We start from the raw sequence: 16,797 nt of genomic DNA, 5'->3' as shown, positions 1-16,797 counted from the left end.
ATAATAAATGGAATTTATTCTAATTATTTTACTAAAATTAAAATCATGAATTAATTTAAATGCGACTGAAATTAAATTAAATTTTTGGATTCAATTATAAATTTATATGAGCTTTAAATTTTAATTAAATTTGTATGTTTCCGGTTAGACTAGAAATACAATTTTATGTTTAAAATTAGTAAAGCATATGAATTTATTGGTTTGAGTGGGAGCGCTTTTTAGTCATAAACTCTTGATTAGGTCTACAAATCCTTAAGGTTAAAACAACTCGATTAGAATTAATAAGGACTGAATAATTGGTAGATTATTGGTGCCCTTGATTAATTGCTGCAAATGTTTACGTGATGCATAATGTGTTTTACTAACCAGCTATGTGGGCCATTCATGATAATGAATGGGTGAATGGTATATATTGTATATGTACTGTTTTGCAGGTTATGAAGTGACTAGTATGGCCCAAATAGGATAGAAAATATGGTCTGCGTACCATTAATTTGAATGTAATTGGTCTAAAGCACCAAAGTTATTTTTCAATTCAAAAATGGTCTGCGTACCATCAAATAGTTGTAATTAGTTATAGCTTATCCTATTTGAAGAAAATGGTGCCTCCCACGGAGATTTTCAAGACGGACTTTGAAGTCAAAGCTTCAAGATGAAGTCGGGCCATACTAGATCACAAATATCTTATGCATGTTTTAAGTTATTTATTGTTTTAAATATGTCTTAAAATGCATGAGATCATAAGCTTGATTATGTTGCATGATTAAGGATTTTAGTTCACTTAAAATCTAACCAACATAGTAAGAGCCTTAAGTTCCAAACTTAAAAAATTGAGTTAAAAGGTGCCATGCCAAAATATACACTTGCTTGGATATCCTTTACATCAATCTAGTAATAGTTTTCGCTCAGCGAGGTGTTACTTATTGGTCCTAAAGGGGCAAGGTACACAAATAATTGTGAGTACATGTTAGTTTTGGTGAAACTCAACGATATAAGTAAGGAGTCCTTTTATGTCGTGGCAAATTCGATAGGTTTACCTAATAAGTTCTTAGACGTACCTATCAACCAAGAATAGTTTCTAGACTATTAGCAAAAGGCTTTTGCTTACCTAAGATGTTCTAGGATTAAGTCGACAAACTGTGCTTAGTTCTTCAATGATTTTAGGATCTTGGAATCATTTTATTCACACCTGCCGGAACACATAACTTGAATAAAATGCTTAATAAACATTGAATTATGCATGTATGCTAGAATTTAAGTTTATTAAGAGAAAATGTGAATGGTTATTTATTTGTTTATTCTTTTCAATTGTAGTTTTTAATATGGCAAACAACAATTCATTCAACATTCGATCAATTCTCGAAAAGGAGAAGTTGAACGGGAAAAACTTCCTTGACTGGCAAAGGAACTTGCAAATAGTTCTTATGCAGGAAGAAAAGGAGTATGTCCTAGATGAGGCGATGCCCGAAGCTCCTGGCGACGGGGTCACTCAGGCTGCCCTCAATCGTTGGATTGATGCCAACAAGGATGTGAAATGTCTAATGCTCGCCACCATGAGTGCGGATCTGCAGAAAACGTTCATCAACTCAGATGCTTTCACAATCATCAGTGAGTTGAAGAACATGTTCCAAGATCTGGCTCGAGTCGAAAGATTCGAGACTCATAGGCAAATTCTTGAGACCAAGCTTAAGAAAGGCGAGCCCGTAAGTCCACATGTTCTCAAAATGATTGGACTCATTGAGAATATGAGTCGGCTGGATCAGCAATTTTCTCAGGAAATGGCTATAGACACCATCCTCCATTCTCTTCATAGCGGGTATGATCAGTTCAAACTGAACTACAGTATGAATAGTCTGGACAAAACGCTCACTGAGCTTCACGGTATGCTGAAGACCGCTGAAAAGACGCTCAAAAGTGATAAGCAGGATGTGCTTATGGTGCGTGGGGGCAAGTTCAAGAAATCTGGAAAGAAGAGGAATGCTAAGAAAGGTGGCAACAAGGCCAGCCCAACTAAGCAAACTGGCGCCAAATCTGCAAAGAGGAAGGTCAGTCAACCCACTTCTGAATCCGAATGCTTCTACTGCAAGAAGAAGGGGCATTGGAAGAGAGATTGCTTGAAGCTAAAGGAAGATCAGAAGAACGGAACAGTCGTTCCATCTTCAGGTATTTTCGTTATAGACTGTATACTTGCTAATTCAACTTCTTGGGTATTAGATACAGGTTGTGGCTCACACTTATGTTCCAATCCACAGGGACTAAGAAGAAGTAGAAAGTTAAGCAAGGGTGAAGTCGACCTACGAGTGGGAAATGGAGCACGGATTGCTGCATTAGCTGTAGGAACTTACTATTTGTCGTTGCCCTCCGGGCTAGTTTTGGAACTGGAAGAATGTTTCCATGTTCCAAGTCTTACTAAAAACATCATTTCAGTTTCTTGCTTAGATGCTAAGGGATTTTCCTTTATAATAAAAGACAATAGTTGTTCGTTTTATTTTAAAGAGATGTTTTATGGATCTGCTAGATTAGTCAATGGACTTTATTTATTAGATCACGACAAACAAGTATATAACATAAATACCAAAAAGGCCAAAAAGGATGATTCAGATCTCACCTATCTGTGGCATTGTCGATTAGGCCATATAAACTTGAAACGCTTAGAAAGACTTCAAAGAGAAGGAATTCTAGAACCATTTGACTTAGAGGATTATGGTAAATGCGAATCATGTTTACTTGGCAAAATGACAAAGCAACCTTTCTCTAAAGTTGGAGAAAGAGCAAATGAACTATTGGGTTTAATCCATACAGATGTATGTGGACCAATGAGTACAAATGCTAGAGGTGGTTTCAGCTACTTTATCACTTTCACTGATGACTTCAGTAGGTATGGTTATGTCTACCTAATGAAGCATAAGTCTGAATCCTTTGACAAATTCAAGGAATTTCAGAGTGAAGTAGAGAATCAATTAGGCAAGAAGATTAAGGCACTGCGGTCTGATAGAGGCGGTGAATATCTGAGCTATGAATTTGATGACCATCTGAAAGAATGTGGAATTCTATCAGAATTGACTCCTCCTGGAACACCACAATGGAACGGTGTGTCAGAACGGAGGAACAGAACCTTGCTAGACATGGTCAGGTCAATGATGGGTCAGGCCGAACTTCCATTAGAATTTTGGGGACATGCACTAAATACAGCTGCACTCACTATAAATAGAGCTCCGTCTAAAGCTGTCGAAAAGACTCCATACGAATTATGGTTTGGAAAGCCTCCAAATGTGTCTTTTCTTAAGATTTGGGGATGTGAAGTATACGTCAAACGATTAATTTCAGACAAACTTCATCCAAAATCTGACAAATGTATCCTTGTGGGCTATCCAAAGGAAACAAAGGGGTATTACTTCTACAATACATCTGAGAACAAAGTGTTTGTTGCTCGAGATGGTGTCTTTTTGGAGAAGGATCACATTTCCAAAATGACAAGTGGGAGAAAAGTAGACCTCGAAGAAATTCGAGTCGAACAACAAACTCTAGAGAATGCTCAAGATGACATTCAGGATGAAACTCAGAGATCTTTAGAAGAATCTGGTGAGAATCATGGTCAATCTAGAAATGTTACCCCGCGTAGATCGCAAAGATATAGATCTCAACCGGAAAGGTACTTAGGTATTTTGACGAACGAGAGCTATGACGTTCTATTACTTGAAAGTGATGAACCTGCGACTTACAAGCAAGCTATGACGAGCCCTAGCTCCAAGCAGTGGCAAGAAGCCATGCAATCTGAATTAGACTCCATGTCTGAAAACCAAGTATGGGATTTGGTCGATTTGCCAGATGGCTACCAAGCCATTGGAAGCAAATGGGTTTTCAAACTGAAAAAGGACAAGGATGGGAAACTTGAAGTTTTCAAAGCTAGATTGGTTGCAAAAGGTTACAGGCAAGTCCACGGTGTGGATTACGATGAAACCTTTTCACCAGTTGCAATGCTAAAGTCTATTCGAATAATGTTAGCAATCGCTGCATATTACGATTACGAAATATGGCAGATGGATGTCAAAACTGCTTTCTTAAACGGCGTTTTAACAGAAACTGTGTTTATGACACAGCCTGAAGGTTTTGAGGATCCAAAGAATGCTAAAAAGGTATGCAAGCTAAAGAAGTCAATCTACGGATTGAAGCAGGCATCCAGGAGCTGGAATATACGTTTTGATGAAGCAGTCAGTGACTTTGGTTTCATCAAGAACGCGGACGAATCTTGTGTATACAAGAAGGTCAGTGGGAGCAAAATTGCTTTCCTAGTATTATATGTCGACGACATATTGCTTATCGGAAATGACATTCCTATGTTGAACTCTGTCAAGATTTGGCTTGGGAAATGTTTTTCGATGAAGGATCTAGGAGAAGCACAGTACATATTGGGCATCAAGATTTACAGAGATAGATCTAAAAAGATGATTGGACTTAGTCAAAGCACTTATATCAATAAGGTGCTTGATAGGTTCAAGATGGCGGACTCCAAGCGAGGCTACCTACCCATGTCTCATGGAATGACTCTAAGCAAGACTCAGTGCCCAAAAACACTTGATGAGCGTAGACGAATGAATGGGATTCCATATGCATCATTGATTGGTTCAATAATGTATGCTATGATATGTACACGCCCGGATGTTGCGTACGCACTCAGTGCTACGAGCAGATACCAGTCAGACCCAGGAGAGGCACATTGGACTGCTGCCAAGAACATTCTGAAGTACCTGAAAAGGCACAAAGATGACTTCCTGGTCTATGGTGGAGATGATGAATTAATTGTTAAAGGCTATACGGACGCAAGTTTCCAAACCGACAAAGATGATTTCAGATCACAGTCTGGGTTTGTCTTCTGCCTCAACGGAGGAGCAGTAAGCTGGAAAAGTGCTAAGCAAAGCACCATTGCGGATTCTACAACTGAAGCGGAGTACATTGCTGCACATGAAGCAGCAAAGGAAGCTATATGGCTAAGGAAGTTCATAGGAGAACTTGGTGTAGTCCCCTCCATTAAAGGACCAATAGCCCTGTATTGTGATAATAACGGAGCTATTGCACAGGCAAAAGAGCCTAGACACCACCAGAGAGTCAAGCATGTACTTCGTAGATTTCACCTTCTACGAGAGTTCGTTGAAAGAAAAGAAGTCGAGATAAGCAAAATTGGAACTGATGACAACATATCAGATCCATTAACTAAACCTCTGCCGCAAGCGAAGCACAACTCGCACACTGCAGCTATGGGAATCAAGCATATTGGAGAATGGCTTTGATGTCTCTGTTTAATGTTTTAAAGTTTTAGAGTTTAAATCTTTGTAAAACATTATTGGTTAATCATTCACAATAAATGAAAGAAATTCATTTTTCCATTTAATTTGTGGTTTATTAAATGATGAGTCCCTTCAATTTGACGATATATTCAAGATAGACTGTCAGGACCAGTCCTGTGACTAAGAAATGTCTATCAAGTGAACTTGAATGTCAAAGGTTGAAAATGGTCCCTAATTGGAGTTTTCTATAAAATTGGACGCATAGAAAACGTTAGACGATTAGAGTGCAAGATGACTAGTAGTTCTGTTTCTTGAACTATGTGGACATGTCAATGTCATAATCATTTGCATAGATACTTACTTTGGGAAGACTAGTATCGGACAAGACCTATGAAACTTTACTGTAAGAAATGAAAGTCTGTCATAAGTAAATTTCATTAAATTATTAGACACTAAATCCTCAATACCTGAGTGATTTGAGATTACTTGTTTGAGAACTGGTTGCTTTGACGTTGACCAACCGTCGCACCGTAAAAGGAGGCTATAAAGGCAACGCTCAGGTAATCACCTATCAAACGAAGTCTAATCTCAAGATCGCAAGATTGGGATTGTCCTCCCATAAATCGGGATGAGATGCTTAAAAGTTGTACAAGGCCACTCGGAGAGCTAGAAACTGTGAAATGCATGGCCGTGCTCGGATGAATCATAGGCTATGATTATCTGTTTATTTGATCAGTTGAACTCTGAAACCGAGGAACACCTCTGGACATAATAAGGATGACAACTCTTACCTTATGTTCAAGAGCAAGCATCGAGCGACAAAGGAATTAGGAAATGCACACTTGTCCCTAAGGACAAGTGGGAGACTGAAGGAAATAATGCCCTTGGTCCAAGTATGCATTCTATGTTAAGTCTAATAAATGCGGTTCAGTATTAATTAACAAGTTAATAATTCAGTGAGATCAAGTGAGCTGAATGCCTAGCTAGAGGCCGCTTCAGTTCAAATGGAATTAATGATATTAATCCACAGCTTACTCTTGACTGAACCCGTAGGGTCACACAAATAGTACGTAAACGGATCAAGTATTTAATGGCATTACTCCATCTATGAATATTCGGAACCGACGGATCTTGGTTTCAGTGGGAGCTAAGATCGTCACAGGCAAGAAATGAATACTCCGGAAACGATGATATTGCCGGAAACGGAAATATGGATCGTATCGGAAATATGAATATTATCCAAGTCGTAGATGTTGCCGGAAACGGAAACATGGTACGTGTCGGAAAATATTATTGGAAACGGAAATATTGTCAGAATCGGAAATATTGCCGGAATCGGAAAATAATTCCGGAAACGGAAATATTAAATATTTGTTCGAAACGGAAATTAATTCCGGAATCGGAAATATTGAATATTGTTCGTATCGGAAAAAGATTCCGGAAATGGAAATTTAATCGGAAGCGTATCGTACGAATTAGCATCGGACGAGGCTTGCCGGACGAAGGCCCAGCACGAAGCCGGGGCCATCGCCCAGCAAGCATGCGCGCCACAAGCCCAGCCAAGGCAGCGCCCAGGCCTACCGCAAGGCAGGCCCATCGCGCGCCAAGGGCCACGGATGCGTGGGCCGTGCTGCGCGGGCTGCTGCTCGCACGCGCATGGGCAGCCCTTGTGGCTGCCGTATGTGTGTGAGTTTGTGCTCATGCGTGATTCCTGAATCTACAAGAGTCAGTGTATGGTTAAATTTACACATATGACACTACATAGATCATGCGGAAACAACCATTAACCCAGGACAATATATTATTTACACATAATCATATAGCATAATTTAGATGCATACTCTTTGTTGCGTGCCCTCCCTAGCTGCGCCCGAACCGAACAAGAACAAGTCTTTTAGGACTCCAAGTGTCGTCCCTCCGTAGATAGTCCACAGCACGTCCGGATCCGCCTTAAGATTGACCAACTAGAATCGCCCTTAAGGTACTAGAAAATTTCGGCACTTTATGAGCAAGATGTGTGTTTTAATTTTCTCTCAAAAAACTCACTTTTGAATACTTTGAAACTTATGTATAAATTATGACCCCTAGGCCTTTATTTATAGAGTTATGGAAAAGGAATCGTAATCCTAGTAGGATACGAATTAATTGGAATTAGAATCCTACATGAATTCTATTTAATTAATTTATCCAATTAGGAATAGAAATTTAATCATACACTGACTCTTGTAGATTCAGGAATCACGCATGAGCACAAACTCACACACACACGGCAGCCACAAGGGCTGCCCATGCGCGTGCGAGCAGCAGCCCGCGTAGCACGGCCCACGCAGCCGTGGCCCTTGGCGCGCGCTGGGCCTGCCTTGCGGTAGGCCTGGGCGCTGCCTTGGCTGGGCTTGTGGCGCGCATGCTTGCTGGGCGATTGGCCCCGGCTTCGTTTCCGGCAATATTTCCGATTCTGGTAATATTTCCATTTCCAATAATATTTTCCGATACGTACCATGTTTCCGTTTCCGGCAACATCTACGACTTGGATAATATTCATATTTCCGATACGATCCATATTTCCGTTTCCGGCAATATCATCGTTTCCGGAGTATTCATTTCTTGCCTGTGACGATCTTAGCTCCCACTGAAACCAAGATCCGTCGGTTCCGAATATTCATAGATGGAGTATTTAATGCTATTAAATACTTGATCCGTTTACGTACTATTTGTGTGACCCTACGGGTTCAGTCAAGAGTAAGCTGTGGATTAATATCATTAATTCCACTTGAACTGAAGCGGCCTCTAGCTAGGCATTCAGCTCACTTGATCTCACTGAATTATTAACTTGTTAATTAATACTGAACCGCATTTATTAGACTTAACATAGAATGCATACTTGGACCAAGGGCATTATTTCCTTCAGTCTCCCACTTGTCCTTAGGGACAAGTGTGCATTTCCTAATTCCTTTGTCGCTCGATGCTTGCTCTTGAACATAAGGTAAGAGTTGTCATCCTTATTATGTCCAGAGGTGTTCCTCGGTTTCAGAGTTCAACTGATCAAATAAACAGATAATCATAGCCTATGATTCATCCGAGCACGGCCATGCATTTCACAGTTTCTAGCTCTCCGAGTGGCCTTGTACAACTTTTAAGCATCTCATCCCGATTTATGGGAGGACAATCCCAATCTTGCGATCTTGAGATTAGACTTCGTTTGATAGGTGATTACCTGAGCGTTGCCTTTATAGCCTCCTTTTACGGTGCGACGGTTGGTCAACGTCAAAGCAACCAGTTCTCAAACAAGTAATCTCAAATCACTCAGGTATTGAGGATTTAGTGTCTAATAATTTAATGAAATTTACTTATGACAGACTTTCATCTCTTACAGTAAAGTTTCATAGGTCTTGTCCGATACTAGTCTTCCCAAAGTAAGTATCTATGCAAATGATTATGACATTGCCATGTCCACATAGTTCAAGAAACAGAACTACTAGTCATCTTGCACTCTAATCGTCTAACGTTTTCTATGCGTCCAATTTTATAGAAAACTCCAATTAGGGACCATTTTCAACCTTTGACATTCAAGTTCACTTGATAGACATTTCTTAGTCACAGGACTGGTCCTGACAGTCTATCTTGAATATATCGTCAAATTGAAGGGACTCATCATTTAATAAACCACAAATTAAATGGAAAAATGAATTTCTTTCATTTATTGTGAATGATTAACCAATAATGTTTTACAAAGATTTAAACTCTAAAACTTTAAAACATTAAACAGAGACATCAAAGCCATTCTCCAATATGCTTGATTCCCATAGCTGCAGTGTGCGAGTTGTGCTTCGCTTGCGGCAGAGGTTTAGTTAATGGATCTGATATGTTGTCATCAGTTCCGATTTTGCTTATCTCGACTTCTTTTCTTTCAACGAACTCTCGTAGAAGGTGAAATCTACGAAGTACATGCTTGACTCTCTGGTGGTGTCTAGGCTCTTTTGCCTGTGCAATAGCTCCGTTATTATCACAATACAGGGCTATTGGTCCTTTAATGGAGGGGACTACACCAAGTTCTCCTATGAACTTCCTTAGCCATATAGCTTCCTTTGCTGCTTCATGTGCAGCAATGTACTCCGCTTCAGTTGTAGAATCCGCAATGGTGCTTTGCTTAGCACTTTTCCAGCTTACTGCTCCTCCGTTGAGGCAGAAGACAAACCCAGACTGTGATCTGAAATCATCTTTGTCGGTTTGGAAACTTGCGTCCGTATAGCCTTTAACAATTAATTCATCATCTCCACCATAGACCAGGAAGTCATCTTTGTGCCTTTTCAGGTACTTCAGAATGTTCTTGGCAGCAGTCCCATGCGCCTCTCCTGGGTCTGACTGGTATCTGCTCGTAGCACTGAGTGCGTACGCAACATCCGGGCGTGTACATATCATAGCATACATTATTGAACCAATCAATGATGCATATGGAATCCCACTCATTCGTCTACGCTCATCAAGTGTTTTTGGGCACTGAGTCTTGCTTAGAGTCATTCCATGAGACATGGGTAGGTAGCCTCGCTTGGAGTCCGCCATCTTGAACCTATCAAGCACCTTATTGATATAAGTGCTTTGACTAAGTCCAATCATCTTTTTAGATCTATCTCTGTAAATCTTGATGCCCAATATGTACTGTGCTTCTCCTAGATCCTTCATCGAAAAACATTTCCCAAGCCAAATCTTGACAGAGTTCAACATAGGAATGTCATTTCCGATAAGCAATATGTCGTCGACATATAATACTAGGAAAGCAATTTTGCTCCCACTGACCTTCTTGTATACACAAGATTCGTCCGCGTTCTTGATGAAACCAAAGTCACTGACTGCTTCATCAAAACGTATATTCCAGCTCCTGGATGCCTGCTTCAATCCGTAGATTGACTTCTTTAGCTTGCATACCTTTTTAGCATTCTTTGGATCCTCAAAACCTTCAGGCTGTGTCATAAACACAGTTTCTGTTAAAACGCCGTTTAAGAAAGCAGTTTTGACATCCATCTGCCATATTTCGTAATCGTAATATGCAGCGATTGCTAACATTATTCGAATAGACTTTAGCATTGCAACTGGTGAAAAGGTTTCATCGTAATCCACACCGTGGACTTGCCTGTAACCTTTTGCAACCAATCTAGCTTTGAAAACTTCAAGTTTCCCATCCTTGTCCTTTTTCAGTTTGAAAACCCATTTGCTTCCAATGGCTTGGTAGCCATCTGGCAAATCGACCAAATCCCATACTTGGTTTTCAGACATGGAGTCTAATTCAGATTGCATGGCTTCTTGCCACTGCTTGGAGCTAGGGCTCGTCATAGCTTGCTTGTAAGTCGCAGGTTCATCACTTTCAAGTAATAGAACGTCATAGCTCTCGTTCGTCAAAATACCTAAGTACCTTTCCGGTTGAGATCTATATTTTTGCGATCTACGCGGGGTAACATTTCTAGATTGACCATGATTCTCACCAGATTCTTCTAAAGATCTCTGAGTTTCATCCTGAATGTCATCTTGAGCATTCTCTAGAGTTTGTTGTTCGACTCGAATTTCTTCGAGGTCTACTTTTCTCCCACTTGTCATTTTGGAAATGTGATCCTTCTCCAAAAAGACACCATCTCGAGCAACAAACACTTTGTTCTCAGATGTATTGTAGAAGTAATACCCCTTTGTTTCCTTTGGATAGCCCACAAGGATACATTTGTCAGATTTTGGATGAAGTTTGTTTGAAATTAATCGTTTGACGTATACTTCACATCCCCAAATCTTAAGAAAAGACACATTTGGAGGCTTTCCAAACCATAATTCGTATGGAGTCTTTTCGACAGCTTTAGACGGAGCTCTATTTATAGTGAGTGCAGCTGTATTTAGTGCATGTCCCCAAAATTCTAATGGAAGTTCGGCCTGACCCATCATTGACCTGACCATGTCTAGCAAGGTTCTGTTCCTCCGTTCTGACACACCGTTCCATTGTGGTGTTCCAGGAGGAGTCAATTCTGATAGAATTCCACATTCTTTCAGATGGTCATCAAATTCATAGCTCAGATATTCACCGCCTCTATCAGACCGCAGTGCCTTAATCTTCTTGCCTAATTGATTCTCTACTTCACTCTGAAATTCCTTGAATTTGTCAAAGGATTCAGACTTATGCTTCATTAGGTAGACATAACCATACCTACTGAAGTCATCAGTGAAAGTGATAAAGTAGCTGAAACCACCTCTAGCATTTGTACTCATTGGTCCACATACATCTGTATGGATTAAACCCAATAGTTCATTTGCTCTTTCTCCAACTTTAGAGAAAGGTTGCTTTGTCATTTTGCCAAGTAAACATGATTCGCATTTACCATAATCCTCTAAGTCAAATGGTTCTAGAATTCCTTCTCTTTGAAGTCTTTCTAAGCGTTTCAAGTTTATATGGCCTAATCGACAATGCCACAGATAGGTGAGATCTGAATCATCCTTTTTGGCCTTTTTGGTATTTATGTTATATACTTGTTTGTCGTGATCTAATAAATAAAGTCCATTGACTAATCTAGCAGATCCATAAAACATCTCTTTAAAATAAAACGAACAACTATTGTCTTTTATTATAAAGGAAAATCCCTTAGCATCTAAGCAAGAAACTGAAATGATGTTTTTAGTAAGACTTGGAACATGGAAACATTCTTCCAGTTCCAAAACTAGCCCGGAGGGCAACGACAAATAGTAAGTTCCTACAGCTAATGCAGCAATCCGTGCTCCATTTCCCACTCGTAGGTCGACTTCACCCTTGCTTAACTTTCTACTTCTTCTTAGTCCCTGTGGATTGGAACATAAGTGTGAGCCACAACCTGTATCTAATACCCAAGAAGTTGAATTAGCAAGTATACAGTCTATAACGAAAATACCTGAAGATGGAACGACTGTTCCGTTCTTCTGATCTTCCTTTAGCTTCAAGCAATCTCTCTTCCAATGCCCCTTCTTCTTGCAGTAGAAGCATTCGGATTCAGAAGTGGGTTGACTGACCTTCCTCTTTGCAGATTTGGCGCCAGTTTGCTTAGTTGGGCTGGCCTTGTTGCCACCTTTCTTAGCATTCCTCTTCTTTCCAGATTTCTTGAACTTGCCCCCACGCACCATAAGCACATCCTGCTTATCACTTTTGAGCGTCTTTTCAGCGGTTTTCAGCATACCGTGTAGCTCAGTGAGCGTTTTGTCCAGACTATTCATACTGTAGTTCAGTTTGAACTGATCATACCCGCTATGAAGAGAATGGAGGATGGTGTCTATAGCCATTTCCTGAGAAAATTGCTGATCCAGCCGACTCATATTCTCAATGAGTCCAATCATTTTGAGAACATGTGGACTTACGGGCTCGCCTTTCTTAAGCTTGGTCTCAAGAATTTGCCTATGAGTCTCGAATCTTTCGACTCGAGCCAGATCTTGGAACATGTTTTTCAACTCACTGATGATTGTGAAAGCATCTGAGTTGATGAACGTTTTCTGCAGATCCGCACTCATGGTGGCGAGCATTAGACATTTCACATCCTTGTTGGCATCAATCCAACGATTGAGGGCAGCCTGAGTGACCCCGTCGCCAGGAGCTTCGGGCATCGCCTCATCTAGGACATACTCCTTTCCTTCCTGCATAAGAACTATTTGCAAGTTCCTTTGCCAGTCAAGGAAGTTTTTCCCGTTCAACTTCTCCTTTTCGAGAATTGATCGAATGTTGAATGAATTGTTGTTTGCCATATTAAAAACTACAATTGAAAAGAATAAACATATAAATAACCATTCACAGTTTCTCTTAATAAACTTAAATTCTAGCATACATGCATAATTCAATGTTTATTAAGCATTTTATTCAAGTTATGTGTTCCTGCAGGTGTGAATAAAATGATTCCAAGATCCTAAAATCATTGAAGAACTAAGCATAGTTTGTCGACTTAATCCTAGAACATCTTAGGTAAGCAAAAGCCTTTTGCTAATAGTCTAGAAACTATTCTTGGTTGATAGGTACGTCTAAGAACTTATTAGGTAAACCTATCGAATTTGCCACGACATAAAAGGACTCCTTACTTATATCGTTGAGTTTCACCAAAACTAACATGTACTCACAATTATTTGTGTACCTTGCCCCTTTAGGACCAATAAGTAACACCTCGCTGAGCGAAAACTATTACTAGATTGATGTAAAGGATATCCAAGCAAGTGTATATTTTGGCATGGCACCTTTTTACTCAATTTTTAAGTTTGGAACTTAAGGCTCTTACTATGTTGGTTAGATTTTAAGTGAACTAAAATCCTTAATCATGCAACATAATCAAGCTTATGATCTCATGCATTTTAAGACATATTTAAAACAATAAATAACTTAAAACATGCATAAGATATTTGTGATCTAGTATGGCCCGACTTCATCTTGAAGCTTTGACTTCAAAGTCCGTCTTGAAAATCTCCGTGGGAGGCACCATTTTCTTCAAATAGGATAAGCTATAACTAATTACAACTATTTGATGGTTCGCAGACCATATTTGAATTGAAAAATAACTTTGGTACTTTAGACCAATTACATTCAAATTAATGGTACGCAGACCATATTTTCTATCCTATTTGGGCCATACTAGTCACTTCATAACCTGCAAAACAGTACATATACAATATATACCATTCACCCATTCATTATCATGAATGGCCCACATAGCTGGTTAGTAAAACACATTATGCATCACGTAAACATTTGCAGCAATTAATCAAGGGCACCAATAATCTACCAATTATTCAGTCCTTATTAATTCTAATCGAGTTGTTTTAACCTTAAGGATTTGTAGACCTAATCAAGAGTTTATGACTAAAAAGCGCTCCCACTCAAACCAATAAATTCATATGCTTTACTAATTTTAAACATAAAATTGTATTTCTAGTCTAACCGGAAACATACAAATTTAATTAAAATTTAAAGCTCATATAAATTTATAATTGAATCCAAAAAGTTTAATTTAATTTCAGTCGCATTTAAATTAATTCATGATTTTAATTTTAGTAAAATAATTAGAATAAATAACATTTATTATAATTATAATATTCAAAATTAAAATCCAAGAAATTAATTCAAATTATTAATTTTAAAATTAATTAAAATTACGTGAACTGAAATTTTCAAATTAAACATTCAAAACGATCTAATCGTAACGCAAAACACCCTACGCGTTGCACGCCCATGGGCCGTACGCACACAGCCATTGCTGGCCATGTGCGCGCAGCCCATGCGCTCGTCGCATAGCTGCTGCTGTCCTATCGCAAGCCTCCGCACAGCGCCCCATCGCACGCGAGCTATCGCTCGCAGTGCGCGCGCGCGAGATCGCTCGCTGGGCGCGCGACATCGCTCGCTGGGCGCGCTGGCTCGCTCGCTGTGCGCGCGAGCCATCGCTCGCTGGGGCGCGACATCGCTCGCTGGGCGGGCGACATCGCGCGCTGTGCGCGCGAGCCATCGCTCGCTAGGGCGCGACATCGCTCGCTGGGCGAGCGACATCGCTCGCTGGGCGAGCGACATCGCGCGCTGCGCGCGCGAGTAGTGCTGGGCGCAGCGCTCGTGGCACGCGAGCTTGCGCGCACTTGTGCGAGGCAGCGCGCACTTGTGCGAGGCAGCGCGCGTTGTGGCGCAGCTCGCTTGCTGCCCACACGCGACTGCCTTGGCTCGCCCTTCGCCCATGCCCATTCGTTCATTGCTCGTGGCACACGACACAAGGCAGGGCTGCTGCCTTGTGCTCGTGCACTACGCCCTTGCTCATTGCATTCGTGCCGCACGGGCGACGAGCTCCCTTGCTCGTCGTCGCATGCCCGCATTATACAACACCCCTTAAGGGTAACACGAAGCGTCCATTGCTTCGTGCGTGCAAGTTATTTGAACGAATCGCATAAAAATTTAAAATTTATATTTAAAATTAATGACAAATTAATAAATATTATTAATTTCATAATTTTAGGGCGAAAAATCGAAAATTTATTATCCAATTGATTTCCGATTGATATGGATTCAAGTCTAGGTCATAAAATTTTAGAATTTATCGTAAATTTACAATTTTTATGGTGGTTTTTAATCATAGGTTTCTAATTAAATTACAATTAATTATGAAAATTAAATTAATTCTAAATTATTCTAATTTTCAACAAATTAATCATAATTACAAATTAGATTGCATAATTAACAAGACTAGGCATTCAAACTTGTTAAACATATGCAGTAGGTCAATCAAAAATTCAAGATTTATCAACAAGAATCGCAAATATTTAATTTAACATCTTAAATTTACGAAATTTTGCATTCGAAAAACTAAAACCTTCGAAAAGTCATAGTTAGGCTTCGAATTTGAGAATTCTGGGTTCGGCAGAAAAATACTCTTTTTTGTCAAAATTTTAGAATGCCTTTTACATGCGGAATTGACACAAAAATCACTCAATTCGGATGAGTAATGAAGAAACTGCCGAAAAACTGCGTACATATAATTAAATAAACGCAATTTGCAATTAATTAACAATTACGAAAATTAATCACCCCTTTTAATTCTTGCAAATTTGTAATATTTAACCATGTTCATGCAATTTAGATTATGAAAATAATAAGGGGCTCGTGATACCACTGTTAGGTTATGATACATATGACACTACATAGATCATGCGGAAACAACCATTAACCCAGGACAACATATTATTTACACATAATCATATAGCATAATTTAGATGCATACTCTTTGTTGCGTGCCCTCCCTAGCTGCGCCCGAACCGAACAAGAACAAGTCTTTTAGGACTCCAAGTGTCGTCCCTCCGTAGATAGTCCACAGCACGTCCGGATCCGCCTTAAGATTGACCAACTAGAATCGCCCTTAAGGTACTAGAAAATTTCGGCACTTTATGAGCAAGATGTGTGTTTTAATTTTCTCTCAAAAAACTCACTTTTGAATACTTTGAAACTTATGTATAAATTATGACCCCTAGGCCTTTATTTATAGAGTTATGGAAAAGGAATCGTAATCCTAGTAGGATACGAATTAATTGGAATTAGAATCCTACATGAATTCTATTTAATTAATTTATCCAATTAGGAATAGAAATTTAATCATACACTGACTCTTGTAGATTCAGGAATCACGCATGAGCACAAACTCACACACACACGGCAGCCACAAGGGCTGCCCATGCGCGTGCGAGCAGCAGCCCGCGTAGCACGGCCCACGCAGCCGTGGCCCTTGGCGCGCGCTGGGCCTGCCTTGCGGTAGGCCTGGGCGCTGCCTTGGCTGGGCTTGTGGCGCGCATGCTTGCTGGGCGATTGGCCCCGGCTTCGTGCTGGGCCTTCGTCCGGCAAGCCTCGTCCGATGCTAATTCGTACGATACGCTTCCGATTAAATTTCCAGTTCCGGAATTTATTTCCGATACGAACAATATTTAATATTTCCGATTCCGGAATTAATTTCCGTTTCGAACAAATATTTAATATTTCCGTTTCCGGAATTATTTTCCGATTCCGGTA

Source organism: Spinacia oleracea, chromosome 1 (genome assembly GCF_020520425.1).
Source record: "Spinacia oleracea cultivar Varoflay chromosome 1, BTI_SOV_V1, whole genome shotgun sequence".
Classification (NCBI taxonomy): Eukaryota; Viridiplantae; Streptophyta; class Magnoliopsida; order Caryophyllales; family Amaranthaceae; genus Spinacia; species Spinacia oleracea.
Note: the sequence above shows the minus strand (reverse complement) of the source record.